General features: G+C 47.1%; 1 pseudogene; it reads left to right on the top strand.

The window, feature by feature from the left end:
- Positions 1 to 19,768, top strand: part of LOC119660849 — a 103,570-nt pseudogene that overhangs the window by 26,849 nt on the left and 56,953 nt on the right.

Below are 19,768 nucleotides of genomic sequence, written 5' to 3'. Positions count from 1 at the left end.
TATGTGTTCAAACATATTAGATCCAGGTTTCACATCCGCTAGCTTGCGGGTGAGTTCCTTGTTACGGAATTGTTTCACCATTTGACAGATTAATGTACTAATGCAGTTAATCTGAGAAATTAACACTTCATATTCCATGTTAGTTCTGTTGCCATTTTTGTGGAAGTTTCGTTTGAGATTTCTGCGCGAGATTTGCCTGACTTTCAGGTGTTTCATTATCTCGTGCGGCAGTTTATTGAACTGAATCTCATCGATTTTGAGGAACTTTGCGTTTCTGCGTGTAGCAGGGTTAATGGCAACAGTAGCCAATATGATGGCCTCATCGATTTCTTTGTCCGTTAGGTTTTGCGAGACAGTGATTTTTTCAGCTTTAACTGTGGTGCTAATTCTGCCTTGAATTTATCCGTTAGTATGGGCGAATGATCTTTTCCCCAATTTCATCAAGTTGGTTTGTCTGCGGTGGGATTTGGGCATTCCCCTCGCACATGAGTTTTCGCGCACGCACGCACCGGTGCACGATGGAGCAATTGATGGCGATATGCCGGAAGTTTTGGCAGTTGTAGCACTGCACTTCTTTAATCGGCTTGACTTTTTCAAGTGAAATTTTCTGGTGAAGGATATATTTCACCTTAAATGCTTCATTTAGATCTTGTTCTGGCTCGAAAGTAGCCATGAACAGCCCCGATTGCGACTTCAACGGAAGTGCCGGGTTCAGGCTGTGAGCGAGTTTGTCGGCTCGCGTGACTAGATTTGACACGCTTTTCAACTTTAGGTGCGGGTATTCTTCGTTGAGTTCGCGCATTATGTCAGCCGGGTCTGTCTCTCCATGAAGACCACGGACGACTAAGGACTGAGTCCCTAAAGCCGGAGGGGTACTGGTCGTGGCATGCCGTCTCTTCTCCTTAATAAGATTGAAGATCGCTGCATGATCCTCAAGGCTTTGAAGAAAAATGAGGGTCCTATCGGCCCTCGTATTTTTTAGGGTTGCTTTCTCTTTTAGTATCCTCAAGAATTGAGGAACATTGATTTTATACCCAGTGATGGGCGAAATTTTGAAATTTTTTGGGCGGGTAGCTTTGGGAGAGGATGCCTGAGGGTTTGTTGGAGGGGCATCAGGTTGAATTCGTCGCCTTCTTCCTGGATGATGACGCACATCTCTCCATCTTGACCTTGTTGTTGCTCCTGCAGTTGTAGCTCGTGTTGTTGTTGTTCATGTTGATGTTGCCGTTGTTCACGATGATGTTGTCGTTTTTCGCGTTCTCCATGTTGCAGATGTTGTCGTTGCTGCTGCTCCGACGTTGAGATTGGCATGCTCCCTTCGAGGGATGCCAAGCGATCCTCTAGCTGCTTTATAATTTTTTGCTGACAGTTCAGCTGCTGGACCGTCGCGGCCTTTTCTTGTTTTAGCCCCTCGATTTTTTCGAAGAGGGTCGCGTTCAATGCTTGCAGCTCTGGGGTGCTGCCTTCTTCTTCCGATGACATCTCCTCGGGGTGTATCATCTTACACATCTTGGCGGACATCCTGTCCCCAAGCCCGTACTTGCTGTTGTGCGCAGCAGCCCTGGAATGTAACAAAAATTGTTTAGTTCAATATTCTTATAATAGTTACCTTTTTCGGACGTAAATGGCACCACTGTCCGAACGTTATACTTCCTTCTGGATTCTTGATCAACTTCTGCTTTTGATGACCGTTCGCTTCGAGAGCTCGGACGCACATTCAGCCGAATACTAATATTTAAATACAACATAATTCGTATTCCCCCTCGTAAATATGAATACATCCGTATTCACGTTTTTAAGTACGAATACAGTCGTATTCATATGTGAATCCGAAAATATTTACTGGTTCGAAGATCAACATCACTGTATTCATATTCATAGAAACCCGTTTTACGAATGTATTCGTATTTGTTTCTATTAAAATATAAATATGCTCAACTCTGCTTACCACTAAATTAGGTTACCTTACCATGAATATGAAACACCTATTCAAAAAAAAATAAACTAACGATTATACCCGCACGCAGTCTGATGTTTCCTACGCATATTCAAATGCATCAGCTCGCATGTAGCATCTAGGTCATATTTAAGTAATCACGAAGCCATCACTGAACGTCATTCAGTGGCTATACAAAGATAAGGCGAAATGAATCTCGTTACAAAATGTGCTTGCGAAATCTGTATTTTATATTAAAAATTCTAGCATATTTCAATACATTGTTTTTCTTTTCAGACCAGATTGAAAACTACCTGAGCAACATGTTCTACAACCTGACAACAATATCATTGCATGATTGGCGAACTTACAGTGAAATGCGGCATCTAGGGAACTATAAATTTAATTTAGTTACAATCGGAGATCACTTACCCACGCAACAACTGGAACAAGGAATTGACGTGTTGGAAATTATGAGAAATATTCACATATTTGTCTCAAAATATCTTTACAATATGAACAATCAAATTTTTATCGAATACTCGAGCAACAATAAGCATTTGAACACCATTGGAATTCGTCATATTGCAAACTCGCTACGAACGCATGGAACAGGGATCATTAACACAACGGTAAGAATTGCTTCCTTTTTAAGGTTTCGTGAGGTTTCTTTGACGATACAGTTAAAATCTATTTATTCAGGTATAATATTCGAATAATATTGTGTAAAATTTCCATGAAGAAACATTAAAAAAAATAAGGCAGCGACAGCAATTATTTGGAAGCGTCTCCGATGTGGCGGAGCCAACAACTTCAGTTCAATATTCGAGCCTGCTGCATCGTCAGCTTTAATCGCCAGTTCAATAACTTACAGCGATTTAACTGAAATTTCGGAGTTGGCACCCAAGCCGATGTTTAGCTTTAGGAGCATATCAATCACTAATCCAAAGTAACGTACTAAATCTCGTGACGCTTTAAAAAGCCTCACCATTCAAGAAGTCTACAACTTTCCCGAGACTCCCTTCACCCTGTTTGAAAATATTGAGCATTCCAATTATTGCTGATTATACAATTTATGAATCTGGACAATATTTTCCGGGGAGATTCATTAGAGGATACCAGAATCAGCTTTAATGTCGACAAATTAGTTGAAGTTGTAGTTGCAAGGCAAGCATGTCATAAAACATCTTCCAAATAACCTTGGACTTCTACTTCACTTCCGCAAAGTGACTGGAAGTAGGGAAAACTAAAGAAGAACGTAAGCTAGTCGCTGAAGAAAAGTTCAACGAATGCCTGGCACATAAAACCAAAGCCAATGCAACTGAATAACCAAAATTCCACGACAAACGGCACCGAAGAAAGAATCGCTTAGCGATATCAAATAAACACTTTTAGTGGATAAACCTGAATCCGAGTGGAATGTTAACACGTGAGCTCCAAAACGGTGTAAAATTAATTTAAGCATTGTTGCGATCAAAATTTCATTGTTCTACGAAGTTTCATAGTTTGCAAGGATCGCATGTTCTTCTTGTAGAATTAAAGTAAAACACATCAGACTGCAAGAGTGGCCTCTTTCTCCTCCAAAAGAACAGAACGCAGCAAGAGATGGCCCAGGACCCTTTTCCTTCTCTTCCATTTGCATGTTTTTAAAGTTTTGTGTGAAACAAAACCTTATTAGAAACGAGGCGGTGTCTGTCTATCCGTCTGTCTGTCTGTCACACCCGATGTATTCGGAAACGGTTAGACCGATTGTCATGAAAATTCGTGAGAGTGTAAGAACATAACGCACAATTTGGTCAAGTCTGAAGAAAATCCGACTATTATTAACAAAGTTATAGGGGGTAAAACTTTAGAATTTTTTGTGAATTTCCTGCACTCTATAACCTGCATGACGTCATCATCACATATCAATTCGTCAATACCATAACGAAATGAGTTCTTATGAATGGGGTCGCAAAGAATTATTTTGTTTTAGTTTTTTAGTCATTTGTATATGAATATCAATTACTCCAACCGGACATGTGTGTATGTAGGTATACAGTATATGCGTGCGATAGATCCCTGCGGGCAGCTGCGCCCAACATTCATCCACACACGCTCAATGACACTTTGGACGAATGCTTTCCTACCATGGAAGTAGCTCTTCCACAGAGCTAATTCCTGGCAGCCACACTCACGAATTTCAGACAATACAGACGACCAACTTAGATAATCAAATGCGCCTTTGAAATCAACAAAGATACCAAGGACGTACTTGCTAGGACAACGGACCACAAAGTTCTTAACATGCATCAAGGCATCGTCAGTGGACCTACCAGTCCTGAAGCCATACTGCCTGTCAGACACTAGATGTGATGTTTTCACCCTCAGTCGCTGGACCATAATCCTCTCCAGGACCTTGCTAAGGGCCGGGAGACGAGATGTCGCGCGGTACGACCGAGGACTACTCTTATCCTTCTCTGGCGACTTCAGAAGCACAACCACCCTGGTGGCATTTTTCCAGAATGCAGGTGAATAGCCCTACTGAAAACAAAACTGGACATAAGATGGGATGGCCTGCCAGATGGCTTTGCATATCTCGCCTGTCGTTGCATCCCAGCCAGGTGACTTCCGAGACCTCAGCCTCGCCATGCTCTCCTCGATCTCACAACTCCTCAGGGGAGGAATTTTTTCCCCTTCCTTAGCGCAACCGTCCGGAGACATCGAAAGGTCGGATCTTGGAAACAGATTACTTAGCAGGGCACAAACATTGTCACGCCAAGTCTGCATCGGTTCTCCGTTCACCTTGATGCCAGCTATGTCGTGACTGGGCTTCCCTCTGCAAATCCGGTAGACCCTACCCCAAGGGTCATCGCAGGGCTCACCGACGAATCGCCTACAGTCGTCTTCCTTCGACTCTCTTAGCAACACCTTATACGAAGACACACCTCGCCTATAGGCGAGCCTAAGTTAGTCAACATCAACAACAGAATGAACGTCACTATGACAACGCGCCTTTTGGAATCTCTTCCTCAGGCGACGGACCTCCCTCCGTTTATTACGAGGGGCATTCGTCCACGACGTGACTTGCTTCTGAGCCCTCCGTTCGGGCTTCGTCAGCATGTCATCGTTCACGCTACACATCCACTTATTCAATAACGCAACTTTTTCATACACAGACAATAAGACAAACTCAGAGAGGGCTGAGCGGCCGGCTAACTCCTCCATCCGAGCAACATATTCACCCCAGTTACACCCGCGCGTATTCGAATGCACCGGCTAAAGCGGGGGATCAGCACTCACATTCGCACCCCTATTGACCAGCACGACCTCAATAGGAGGGTGATCACTAACACTACATCCAGACAGCAATCCCCAAGACTGGACAAACGCCTTTGCTGCAAAATTAACACATGTAAAATCGATATCACTTACGCCCTTGGAGCTTTCAAATGTAGAAGCACTTGACGGGACATTCAGACAACAAATGGTGCTTAATCAACACTTTGGACAATACCTCATCCCTACATATAGCACGGTGGCAAGATGTACGCAAGGCAATCTTGCTGTGCCACATAGGGGAGACCGCATTCGCGTCTATTCCCAGGATGAATGGCGTTCCACTAATACGTGGAACCACCTCATCCGGGTACAGTACATACTCAAACAGTACCACCGTCTTAAAGACCCCGTGATTGAGACACATACGCCCCACTCATTAGTGAGACTCTCAACACAGACGCAATCTAGACGCGTATCATTAACGACAACGGCCGCCTTGGCCGACCCCCTAGCAGTGAACACCCGCATGTCGCCAGGTAAGCCTCTGACGCAGTCATTGACTGCCCAGGGTTCCTGCAACATAGCCACGCTAATGCTATTCTCGCGCATGTGCTGGCCGAGATCATACATCACGGCAGCCGCTCTGGCGTAGTTCAGCTGCAGCAGTTTGAGCGACATGGCGCTCAGTGACGCGCGTTGGCCCTAGCCACCCGTGCAGCGTATATGGGGCACGTCATCGACCGGAGCATATGTCCGGCCGGAAATCCCCGGAACGCACAGTTTCTACAATGCACATCGTTACTGCACGAGGAGGCCATATGGCCGCTCTGCGAGCAATGAGCGCACACATGGTCCTTCGCCTTGCAGTCGGCGACCCTATGGTCGAACCCAAGGCAACGGAAACACGCTGGCAGCATATCGTGCGACCTCGCCCGATAGCTGAACCACTTCACATAGACCCGCTCAGCAGCGGTCAACCTATCAATGACAGCTGGAGTACCCTCCAGCACGACGTTACTGACTGCCTCCGGACCCGCGCGAATCGGACGGCTAACAATCTTCACCTCCTTGCGGAATCGCTCCGCAGACATCTCCTCCACGAGATGATTCTCGTGGATCTGCTGCATCAGTGCTGATGAGCTGACGTCATATATTATGACCCTAGGTCCCAGTTTCTGGGTCACAGCCACCTCCAGGCCGTGCTCCGAGAACTTGGGATTTTCAACTACCTTCTTCCTCTCTTTTTCGGAGGGCACCCTAAGGGCCACTCCTCCAGATTTCAACGGGTTCACAGTGTGAACCCGCACTCCTAACGCAGGAGCCACCTCCCGCATAACCACCTGGGCTACCTCCTTAGGGGAAGCCTCCTTGTAGCGGCTCCTTACCACAACCGACCAGGTCTCCGTCGGCTAGGGAACAGCCGGCAGATTACTGGCTGCAGCCGCCACGCTAATACCAGCGCCAGCTGGCATCGACACACTCGGGACCACCTGGCTGCCCTTTGCAGCCATGAGCCCCTCCACCTTACCATTTAGCCTAGCGATCCTCTGCGCCATACGGCTCAGAAGCCCGCTATATTCCAAAATGACATCATTGGTGATAGCACCAATGACCTCGCGAGAAGCACCATTTTCTGACAAAATGCTGACCAACTTGCCAGCAATTTTGCCACATTCAACCATCTCATCTGGTTCTCCAGTGACCTCACCTACGTTAGGGCTAGTCGCCTTACTGCTCCGCTCCCTTTTCGGCTTCTCAACCTTGCCCTTCACTGCCCCTCGAGTACCACCTCCCACCTCGCCGTCCGTGGAGCTGGCATTATCCGCAGAGCTACCTACCTCTGCCGCAACCTTCTTCTTCTTCTGGGCTTTTGCCAGAATCTTCTGTACAGCGTGCTGCAGATCTACCTGCATCTCCTGCTGTGCATCGCTACCCTCCTCGCTACTACTACTTCTTAACTTCTGTCAAGCCCTGACACCGAAAGTACAACCCTGCCGGGAAGTCAGTCGAGTGAGAGGAACGAGAGCGATAAGTTCGAATAAAGCGCGTCCGTTTATTTAAATTCTCGTGTTGTGATTTATTATACCAAAAATCCCATGTCCACACATCCTTGACAGATCAGAAGTGGGATCTTTTGGTTAAATACACAATCGCCGTAATATCGTAATCGTAAAATTGAAAAGTAAAAAAAAAAGAGAAAAAAAAAAAAGAGTAACATTTTCGTTTTCGACGTGATCAACCGCCGCCGCCGCCATTGTTTAGTCATCGATAACATTCGCTCAGCCACCGACTATCTTTGCCGTTTGTCGTTCTATTCACCGAAACAAACTTGGCGATTCGAATATCGTCACAATCCACCGTACGCCGACGCCGCTGCTTAGCAAACGACAGATATTGCTAAGCCGTTGTATATTCGTTTAGCTTTCGAAACAACCATCGCGAAACCGCCGTGTGTCTCTTCGTCGTACTCAGGGAAACAAACGAAGTGCCGCCTTGTTCGCTTGTGTTTTAAAAACCCTTTTTTTTTTTTTTATTGTGCCGTTCATCATTCTAAACACAATGCCTTTGATAAAAGCGGAATCTCTGAAAGTAGGAACATTGAGAGAACTGCTACGGGAGAGAGATTTATCGACAAAAGGAACAAAAGCCGAGTTAGTAACACGACTTATTGAAGGCGCTGGCACCGACGAATTCGATATCGAAGACGAAAGCAATGAGCTCAAATTGCTCCGAGATGTCGTGAGCTCGCTTGCAGCCACAGTCGAGAGCCTTTCAAAGAAAATTGATAGCAAATCGGAGAAGCACAACTCGGATATCCCTAAGAAAATCGTCTCCGACGATCATTTCAATCATTCTCATTCAATCAGAGATATCGTTGAACTTCTTCCTGATTTTGAACCGACAAAAACTTCGTCATTAACCGCCAAAGCGTTTATTCAACGAGTCCGACAGCTAGCCACAGCATACAACTGGAGCGAAGCCGCTGTGGTATTTGCAGTACAAACGAAACTCAACGGTCCGGCGAAATTGTGGTTCGACTCTTGTGGATTAATATTCGAAAACTTAAAAGACTTTGCCGAAGCATTAGAGAGCGAATTTCCCCATGTGGAGAACGAAGCCGACATCCATTTTCGTATGAGTTCGTATATACGAAAACCGACAGAACCAGTCATCGACTTTTTCTACCGAGTTTACGCCGAGGGAAGAAAAGGACAAACATCGGATGCCGCTATCATTCAGTATATCCGACGTGGGCTGAATCATGGCCCTCTTCAAAATGCCATCGCTCCATTAAATTTTCAAACAACGAACGAATTGTTAGACGCGGTAAACCGATTTTTAGCGAATCGTCAAAGATTGCCAGAGGCATCGCAACGAAAACCGGAAAACGACGGACATTTCGAACCCATTAAGAAACTGACAGCTACCCCAGTGAAAAACGCGAACCGTGTTTGTTATAATTGTTTTAAGCCGGGACATATTTCGGTGAATTGCCCTCAGCCGCAGCGACTTGAACGATGTGCAAAGTGTTCAAAGACAGGACATACAACTGAATTTTGTAAAAGTGTCTCGCCCGCGAGTCGCAATATTAATCAAGTGGTATCGGACGGAGTGCCAGATCAAGTGTCTCGGGAAACCGGTCGCATCACGAAAAACATTCTATTAGACGATATGGTCGTCGATGCCTTTATTGACCCGGGCAGTGACAGAACTCTAGTGCGCGAATCAGTTGCAAGAAACTCAATACCGTGTGACCCCATCATTCTTAAGGGATTTGCGGGTGGTTCGTTTGTTTGTGATAAAAAAATAAATGCGGTGATTACCATAGACGAGTGCGTTGTCAACGCTGTTATTTACGTTGTGAATGACAATCTAATTCCTAACGCGCTACTACTAGGTTCTGACGTATTACTGAGTAAAAACCGTCGAATGATTATCGATTCCGATGGATGCCGTTTCGAAACTATTAAGCCGTTAAATATTAAACCTGAAACAGAATTGTCAAGCAACGAAAAACGACAGTTTAACGAAATGATTACGGAATTTCGACAGTGCTTTGCCGAAACAATACCTGAAATGGGAAGGTGTCAAACGAAGCAGATGGATATTCAACTGATACACGATAAACCAATCCAAAGCCGCGCATACCGTATCCCGTTAGCGAAACGTCAAGTGGTGGACCGTATCGTACAGGAGCTTCTAGATAATGAAATTATTCGTCACAGCAACTCGACTTACTCTTCACCCATCGTATTGGTGAAAAAACAGAATGGTGAAGACAGATTGTGCGTCGACTATCGAGCGATTAATGAAGCAACAAGAAAACGCCCGTATCCTATGCCAACTGTCGATGAGATCATGTCTCAAATTGCTGACAGTACCTACTTCATAACATTGGATCTATTTTCTGGCTACTATCAAATAGAACTCACTGAAAGCTCAAAGCAATATACAGCTTTCATAACTCATAACGGCCAATATGAGTTTAATGTTATGCCGTTCGGTTTGGTTAATGCTCCAATGGAGTTTCAGAGTGTTATAAGCGGAATCATCAGACAAATGAAATCGAAACGTGTGATCAACTACATCGACGAGGTTATAATTGGTTGCCGAGATATTGCTGAAGGAATGGATCTTCTGAGAGAATTATTGACTGTCCTGAAAAACGAAGGCTTAACCCTACGACCATCGAAGTGTACATTCTTCGCTCGAAAAATAGAATTTTTAGGACATACCGTCTCCGAAAATGGTATCATGCCCGGTACTTGTAAAATCAATGCCGTTGTGAATTTCCCGACTCCGACCTCAATTACCGAAGTTCGAAGTTTTCTCGGTCTTACCGGTTTCTTCCGAAAGTTTGTGCAAAATTATGCGCTAATAGCAAAGCCGTTAACGTCTCTATTGAGAAACCAAATTCGAGAATTCAAATGGACCGAAGAGTGTGAAATCGCCTTTAATTTGCTGAAGAAGCATCTGAGTGAAGAACCAGTGTTGGCGCTATATAAACCGACGTCCTTCCACGAAGTTCACACTGACGCAAGCATGATTGGTTTGGCCGGAATACTCATGCAGTCAGAAGACCAACTTACATGGCGAGCCGTATTTTACTATAGCAGACAGTGTACAGACGCAGAACAGAAATACCATAGCAACGAACTGGAGGTGTTAGCAATAGTGGAATCACTGGAACGCTTTCGATTCTATTTGCTGGGGAAAAGGTTTCGAGTTATCACAGACTGTAATGCGATATCGAGTACAAAAACGACGACGCCATTAAATCATCGAGTGGCCAGATGGTGGTTAAAACTTCAGGAGTATGATTTTGAAGTCACACATCGTTCCGGAAGCCGAATGCATCACGTAGACGCATTAAGCCGTAAGCCAGCCGAGCCATCTGCCCATCCCAATACCGTTGCCGATCTTATTATGGTGGTCGAGATAAACGAAAACGATTGGTTAGCATCAATGCAACGTCAAGATCCAGTTTTGAAGGGAATTATCGATGTACTTTCCGGAAAAACACAGTCCACACAAGAATCACAGCTTAAAACTAACTATAAACTGAAAAACGGGAGATTGATGCGACGCTTGGGCAGTGACCTAAAATTTGTCGTACCCAATCCTGTGCGCTGGCGAGTAGTGCGCAGTCACCACGATGATGTTGGACACCCTGGTTGCGAGAAAACACTGGCGAGACTTCGAGATTATTTTTGGTTTCCAATGATGCGTCGCTATGTGAAGTCGTATTTAGCGTCGTGTGTTGAATGTTGTTTCAACAAGATACCAACCGGAAAACGTGAGGGAAAAATGTACTTCGAAGAGATCGAGCCGATCCCTTTCCGATGTCTACACATTGATCATCTGGGACCGTTTCCACGTAGTCGAAAGGGAAACTATCACATTATTGCTATTAGTGATCCCTTTAGTAAATATACGATTCTGCGAGCAGTCCGAACCACCAACGCTAAATCCGTTATAGCACTCCTGATTGACGTTTCTGCTTATTTTGGACTACCGAAGCGAATTATCAGTGATCGAGGCAGCGCCTTTACAGCAAAAGAATTCGAACAATACTGCGATCGTAACGATATTCTTCACATCAAGGTTCCAGTCCGTACGCCTCGGGCAAATGGGCAAGTAGAGAGAGTTAATCAAACTATACTCTCCCATCTGCGCTGCTCAACGGAAAACCGACACGAATGGGACACTTTACTACCCATGATCCAGTGGTCCTTAAACTCCCAGAAACATTCAACAACCGGATTTACACCGAATCGAATCGTCTTCGATTTTGAACTGCGAGATGTAATTGCTAATCGAATGATCCAGGCCTTAAACAACGATACCGATACCGAGACGACCTTAACATCAATCGAAATTCGTCAGAAGGCTGCAGAACGAATCATGAATGAAAAAACACGTTGGAAGCTAAGATTCGACGCGAAACACAAATCACCTACGACGTACGAAGAAGGAGATCTTGTGGTTGTGGAAAACGTTCCGACCGCAACAGGCGAATCGCACAAGTTGGAGCCAAAATATAAAGGTCCCTATATAATTTCGAAGGTTTTACGACACGACCGGTACGTAATAGAGGACCTTGCCGATACTCGAGGTCGACGACGCTATAGTTCTGTCTACACGAGTGACAAGCTCAAGCCGTGGTGTTACTTGAGTCCGGAGATTGACTGCTACGAGGAGTCCGATGAAAACGATGAACCTGAAATCGGGTCGATTTCAATGTCAGGAGAGGCCGAGCTGTCAAGCCCTGACACCGAAAGTACAACCCTGCCGGGAAGTCAGTCGAGTGAGAGGAACGAGAGCGATAAGTTCGAATAAAGCGCGTCCGTTTATTTAAATTCTCGTGTTGTGATTTATTATACCAAAAATCCCATGTCCACACATCCTTGACACTTCCTTGCGGAATCGCTCCGCAGACATCACCTTCGCGAGATGATTCTCATGAATTTGCTGCATGAGCTCATCAGCACTGATGCAGCAGTGTACGTCATTTATTATGACCCTAGGTCCCAGTTTCTGGGTCACAGCCACCTACAGGCCGTGCTCCGAGAACTTGGGATTTTCAACTACCTTCTTCCTCTCTTTTTCGGAGGGCACCCTAAGGGCCACTCCTCCAGATTTCAACGGGTTCACAGTGTGAACCCGCACTCCTTACGCAGGAGCCACCTCCCTCATGACCACTTGGGCCACCTCTTTCGGAGAAGCCTCCTTATTCCGGCTCTTTACCACCACCGACCAGGTCTCCGCCGGCTTTGGAACAGCCGGCAGACTACTGGCTGCAGCCGCCACCCTAACACCAGCGGCAGCTGGCACCGTCACAGCTGGGACCACCTCACTGCCCTTCGCAGCCATGAGCCCCTCAACCTTCCCTGACAACTGCGCAATTCTCTGCGCCATTCTGCTCATAAGCCCATTGTATCTCAGGATTACGTCATTTTTGACTGCACCAATGACCTCCCGCGACGCTCCACTCTCAAGCAGAATGCTGACAAGTTTGCCAGCAATCTGTCCGCATTCAGCCACTTCGTCAGGATCTACCTTCACCTCCTCCACCTTTGGACGGCTTGGCTTCTTCTTACCGTCATTCTTGGCCTTTGGGGCCCCCCTACTGCAATCACCCATCTCACTGTCAGATGAAACGACACATTCCGAAGAGCTAGAGCACCGTGCATCACTTTTCTTCTTGCGCTGGGCCTCAACCAAAATCTTCTTCACAGTGCTTTGTAAGTCCACCTTCTTAACAGAGGGCTGCACAGCAACATCTTCCTCAGAACTACTCAAAGGGCACTTACCTGAAGACTCCTTGTGAGCCCGTTCAGCTCCCGACGACGTCCCTGTATCCATGGGACGCGTTTCGCCCTTCTTTTTCCTCGGTGGCATTATTCCACTATCTGGCACTATTAAACTGGGCCTCGGAACAATATAATCAAGAAAATTTAAAATACAAATTTTTTTTAACACGACAACCCTAAAAAAATAGGGCGGCAACACTTTTTTTAACTCAAGAAACCCCGTTATGGCAACCCTGGCCAATTCAATAAAATTTTCCCGGGCGGCAACTCTGACACTTCATTGCTCAAGTGTACGTAGCACGTCACTACTAGTGTACCGTAAGCGGTCACTCAACAGGTAAAGTGTTCGCACTAGATAAAACGTAATTTGTTTACGACTCAACGTCGTAAACAACACACCGTTCACTAAGAAATCACTTTGAATTTGGGGCAACGCTCGAAAATAATTCGGAACACGGCAAAAACACGTCTAAACGCATCGGATGCAAATCGACGAGTAGTAGATAGGGACAGTGAAGCCCATAGTGTTTTACGTAGGCACCTGTCGTGAGACTTAATCTTACGGTCCTCTTCAGACACGGATTGATTTTGTGACCACAATCAGAGCCCCGCTGAGACAAGTCACAACGGTACCAGTCTATACCAAGTGCATGGCTTAGCATTCATACTGGTGAATGCAAAAATTACCTAAATCTCTACCGAACTATGGAGTACGGCACCCGTGTTGATACGCAACACCACGTCGAGGCCCGAAGGTCTCTTCTCGCTTGAGGACAACAACAACCACCATGAAACTCCCACTAAGGGGGCCAACCGCAAATAACCGAGCTGTCCTCACATACAACAGGAGTTCACCCGAAGTATGTGAGTCTAGGGGCTTTCCCGGTTCCCATGGTACCAGTATACCCCTGGTAAGGTTTCGTGACCAATTTGCCACTTCAGATGAGTCCCCGTGCAGACTCGGGTCTGATCGCCCTGATTAGGTCTTTGGAGCATTCGCCTACTGAATCACGGCCGGCAAACCAAAGTAATTACAGCGTCTCCCGGTGCCACCACTATGGAGGTTCTCCTCGATCACTTGGTTTTGGTTTGGCCGATAGGGTTGCCGCCCCATCTTCTTCACCGCCACCTCTGAGCACCAAGTAGATAGGGACATGGAGTCTGTGTCTACTGCACTGTGCCTTTGGAGTGCCTGAGCCTTGCGGCCGTACCTCCTCCCTTTCGGGACGGCTTGTTTTCTGGCTGGGCCAGATGGTAGATTTCTTGCAAGGGTGCGTCCCTGCGAGTCCCTCACCGGGGGATGCGACTCTAGCTTGTCGACTTGTTGAACACCACAACCATCTCGAGTCCAACACCAATGTTGAGTTTCGCGCTAGACCTTACTCAACCCCGAGGTACGCGTTCCATGTAGATTCCTCGACATCCGGTGCGATCATCCGTTCGACAGCCTTTAGGCTATTCTCGTAGATTAAGGAAACGCATTTCCGAGCTCTACGTGGGCTCATTACCTACAACAATGGTTGCAGGCAATGCTCGTTTCACGTCGCTGACCTTGCCAGCGGACTACGCGAGTCTTCTCACACACCCTCCCTAATTCTCATTCTAACACCCATTCAAACTCCCTGTGGCCCCATTCATCCATTCATTCAACTATCTCACTCTAATTTGTATCCCTCTCTTAATATTCTAGATAAGTTCATTCACTCACTGGCATATTCATTCACCCCTTCCTGACTCATTCGCAACTTGCAACTCACTTATGTCTAAAACCCTGGAAGCCTTTTTATTTTTAAGTACTTCCCTGCAGAAATCATTAAACGCGGGGAAGACTTTCTCCCCCACCAGCTCTTCAGGGAAAACGGGCGATTTCCCAAGCTCCCTCCTACATCTAATTTCCACCCTATTACGCTCATCCAGCCTGGTATGTTTCCGCTCCGGATTTTTTTCCGAGGAATTGCCTTCTCACTGGCTTCAATTATGCATTTCTGCATTTCCTCAGCGAACGTTTCAGCTCTAATTCTGCAGTCTATAGTAGCTCTATGGGCGCTTTCCGCTGTGCTCCTCAGCTCTCGTTCGAACTTTTCCCACTTAGCACTCCTGGTATTAAACCTAGGCCTTTTATTGGGTTGCACAGGGCGCATTTCATCCCTGCGTAGAGTAATTTCGATTACCCTATGATCGCTGGATGTAAGGCTGTCAACCACCCTCCATTCCTTTACCAATCTGGTAGCCAAGCCCGGTGTGGCCAGAGTTACATCAATATAAGATTCACTATCCGGAACATTCCCTTGATATCTCGGATGCTCGCTCGTTTTATTGAGGATAATAAGCCCTCTCCTTGCAATTGCTTCCTCTAATTTCCTCCCTCTTGCCAATCTTCTATCGTTCTGATGTCTCCTGGCACATACCGGGTCCCACAGGGGCGAGATCGCATTGGAATCTATGGCAATGATAATAGGTTTATCACCTATGATGTCCAGTGCCTTTCCCGTAGTTTGTATCCCCGGTTCTATTTTGTTGGCGTACTGGAAATATAAACTTATAAAGTATATACTCCCAAACCCTCCTGTGCCCTGCATTACCACGCAGTGTGAGTCACTTAAGTGGCTCAATTTAAGCGCAGTTATTCGGTCTTTTCTGTATAGGACCGCTGCTTTGCATTTCGTATCGCTACTTTCCATTGCAACGACCGTTGTTGTGCTGCGAAGACAGCAAACTTTTCCCCTGTAGACGTATGGCTCCTGTGCCAACACTATGTCTACTTTGTTTTTCCTAATGAGGTTTGTCACCTCATTTGACACTGTTCTTGAACCCTGCATATTAAACTGGTGGATTCTTAACATGCGTAATTAGTTCGCATAACCCTCCATTCCAACGAGGCCTTGTGATGCGGGCAGCTTGCGCTGTTGGCAGCATGCGCCGTGTTCTGCCTTCTTGCCTTCGTGCAATTTGCACAATTAGCGGCTTTGTGTTTATTCGTACAGTCTCTGTACGAATGGCCCTCTTGCCCACAATGTGGGCAAACTTCCTTCTCGGTGCAATTCTGAGCTACATGCCCATACTGCTGGCATTTGTAGCAGCGGGAGGTGTCCAAGTAGTCCTCCACTCGATGGGACATCCACCCAACATAAACCCTACCCCTTTCAAGAAGGTCCCTTCTGGTACTTGGGTGCACCTCGAAGACCCAATGCACTGTCGGCGCATCCCTATTCCCCGTCCTAAACAGTGCACGGGTGTCTGCACTTTTTTCTCTCGCATTTTGGGACTTCATCGCCTCCTCCACCTCCTTTGGATCCATCTCCCTTGGGATACCCCGAACAATAATCCTCGGTAGATTACCAGTTTCTTTCCACGCCGATAGGCCGGCCTTCTCCAAACTGGTACTCGCTAGAAGAACCTTTAGGTCTTCCTCCGTTGCCACTTCAATAATAACCCCGTTATTTTGCGTGCTCCTCACGCCTTTGATTTTTAAAATTTGTGCGGAAGGGTTTATCGCCTGTTGGAGAGCCTTCCTGGCGTCGACTTCCTTATCGGCTGCAGTTATCCTAACTGCGAATACCTCCTTCTTCTTCCTGCTTATGGCCTCAATTGCCTTTGTTTTCGGCGACGCTTTCATAGCAGCAACCTCCGCAAAGGTCATAGGCACCCGTTTCTCAGCGGTAGGTACAGCTCGCTGGTTTACCGCTGGTACTACCGCTGGTTTGACCCCGATTGGCGGTCGCATCACTTTTGCTGCTTTTCCTGCAGCCCTTTGCCCCCTCAGCTCACCATTCTTCTCAAGTAGAGCAACGCAAATCTTCTGCAAGTTTTCTACTTGCTCCAAGATTGCAGCGGTCGCCGCTTTATCCACGTTGTACCGCTTGCTCAGGCAAATTTCTCTAATTTCTTTCACCGCTTTGAACATCTCGTCGGATGTTCCCTCGGCCCGTCGTTCTTCCGCCGGTCCCTTGCTGGGTTGTTCCGGCGTCGTTACCCGACGCTTTTTGCTCCCTTTCACTTGCTCCCAAGTTCCTTCAGCCCCCTTTCCCTTCTTTACTGTCTCCCCCTCAGCACTATCACTGGATTCGCTCAGGATATCATCCTGAAATCCAGCCCTCGTCAGTGGACCGCTACCCCCCTTGTTGAGCCCACGCTCTCTGACGAACTTATCCAGATCCTCCTCGGAGCCACTGGAGACATTCATTGCGGGGCCTCTCTCTTCCTTCACGTTTTTCGGCTTCTGGCCGCTCCCCTCTGCTATGTTCGCCATAGCTTCGATCATCGCTTCCTTAATAGTCTTCAGTCTGACCTTCGGTCGCTTTCGGATTTTTCCCCTTTCGTTTTCCGGAGGTCGCTCATAACGGCCTCCGAAATGCCCGCTTTCCGCTTGGGCTCCACTTTGTCCCCTTTTTGCACCAAAATTTTTAGAATTTCTACCTTTTCCCGTTACGGTAACCCCAATTTACCGAGAACGGCAACTCTTTTTTCTCCCAACTAAGCCTATCCACCAAGCCGAACAACTTTGCCTTAATATCCTTTGCTCTAAAGCAAATTTTTGGTTACGGCAACCCCATATCACCAGAACGGTAACACTTTTTTCCCGTTTCTGGGTAACTTCTGTCCCCACTCTTTAATACAAGCAACTTTCACTCAGACACTTTCACTCTAGGCTCACCTTTTAGTTACGGCAGCCCTAACCCTGAAGGAATGGTAACACTTACCTGCCTACTCTGGGTCGCAGGTCCAAGCTCCGTCCGCAGAGTACCCACTCCAGTACTTTAATTACGCCCACGAATGCTCCTTCTGGTCCAAAAAGTCCAAAGTTCGTTCAAAGCCGATTGTAACGGCTTTCTTAAAAAGTTGAAAATTTTCCACAACACCACTTTTTTACGAAAGTGCACCTTATTCTCACTGCACTTGCAACTTTTGGTGCACTTCGCACTCCGATTCGCACGTGCACTCGTGTTAACGAATTCGCTATGTATGGAAAGTTTCCAAAACAAAGGCGAATCGTAACGGTTTTTCCCAAAAGTTGGAAATTTTCCACGAAGACACTTTTTTTATCAAAATTCACCTTGTTCTCACGGCACTTGCCACTTTACGTCCACTTCGCACTTCAATTCCCGCAGTTAACGAGTTTGTAATGTATGGAAAATTCGCAAACAGAACGAATCGTAACGGTTTTTTTTCAAATTCGAATTTAGTCGTTGCGGCACCTCAAAACACGGTCCGCGCTCAAACTTCACCACACAACGCAACAAAACAAATATCGCACTCAAATAACCCTCCAAAGATTAAATTTACACTCCGCTCGCGTAAAACACGTCTGCTCGCTTTGAATGTTCACAGAGAACTTGTAGATAGGGACACGAAAGTCCTGGGGGGTTTAACGTGAGTACCTGCCGTGAAGGCCTAATCCCACGGTCCTCTTCGGACACGGATTGATTTTGGGACTACAATCAGAGCCCCGCCATGCAAGCACAGCGGTCCTGGTTTATACTGAGTGCAGGCTCAGCATTCATACCAGTGGATGCGAGGCCTATCTAACACCTCTGCCGCAACTAAGGGGTACGGCGCCTGAGTTGTAAAACGTAACTCCACGCGCGAGCTCCGGGGAGCTCTGCCCGCGATGTAGGCATAACCACAACCACCATGAAACTCCCACTAGGGGGCCAACCGCAAATAACCGGGCCGAGAGCACATCCTCCAGGATTTCTCCTGGAGCATATGCTCTCAGAGGGCCATCCCGGTTCCCATGGTACCAGATAACCTCCGGTGAGGCTTCGTGGCAGAGCCACTTCAGATGAGTTCCTTGCAGACCCGGGTCTGATCGCCCTCCTCGAGTACGTGGGGACGGAACTCCCCAACGGGTTAACTGGAATCAGCCCGAGGCGGAGAACCGCAACGGGACCTTTAACCAGCTAACTACCGCTCTGCGTACAACACAACACAAAGGACATCACAAGACAACACTAACACCAAACGCAAAACTGGTGGCTGTCCACCACGGCCACTAAGCCATTCGCCCATCAACTGCAAGCGAAGCAGCGTCGAGGAGCTCCATCCTTCGTCGGAAGGCAGCACTCGCGAATGCATTAGCGCGTTTAAGCGTCTCACTGCTAGCAAGGCACTGGCTAACATCGTAGATGTCGTCTAGATTGCGGATGTCACTGTACGCTGGACAGACACAGAGAACATGTAACCAGTCCTCCGAGTCAGCCCCACACAAAACACAGCCCTGACTGGAGGCAAGGTTGCGCTTGAAGAGGAACTCATTCAAGCTACCATGCCCAGTCAGGAGGAAGCCCATCTCTAGCCCGAAGTCCACGACGGAACTTCCTCTGGCAGACACATTCCTAACGTACTTATACGTGACCCGACCTTTCCCACATTCGTTCCATCTAAGCTGCCACTTAAATGTTACACTCTCGTTTAACAACTTCTTGACCGCAAACGGTCCTAACCCCTCCACCTGATTAGCAGCTACTAAATCTGTTTGCAGCAAAGGTACGCCCCTCCTGATCCTGTAGGCCGTGGCACGCCGAACTACCTCCAGATGAAGAGGAGGAACACCCAACAATACCTGCATGGCGTCGGTCGAGACCGTATGACACACAGGAAGACACGCTAACAAAGCCACTCGTTGACAAGCGTAGAGCAGCTGCCTGCCCTTCACCGTCAGCGCCAGATCATACAACATAGGGGACCCATACGCAGAACATGCAAGGAAGAGCCCCACATAAATGGATCTAGCAGCTCTCCTGCTTAGACCCCACTC

This window comes from Hermetia illucens, chromosome 7 (assembly GCF_905115235.1).
Source record: "Hermetia illucens chromosome 7, iHerIll2.2.curated.20191125, whole genome shotgun sequence".
Classification (NCBI taxonomy): Eukaryota; Metazoa; Arthropoda; class Insecta; order Diptera; family Stratiomyidae; genus Hermetia; species Hermetia illucens.
This window is presented reverse-complemented; position numbering and strand designations above follow the sequence as displayed.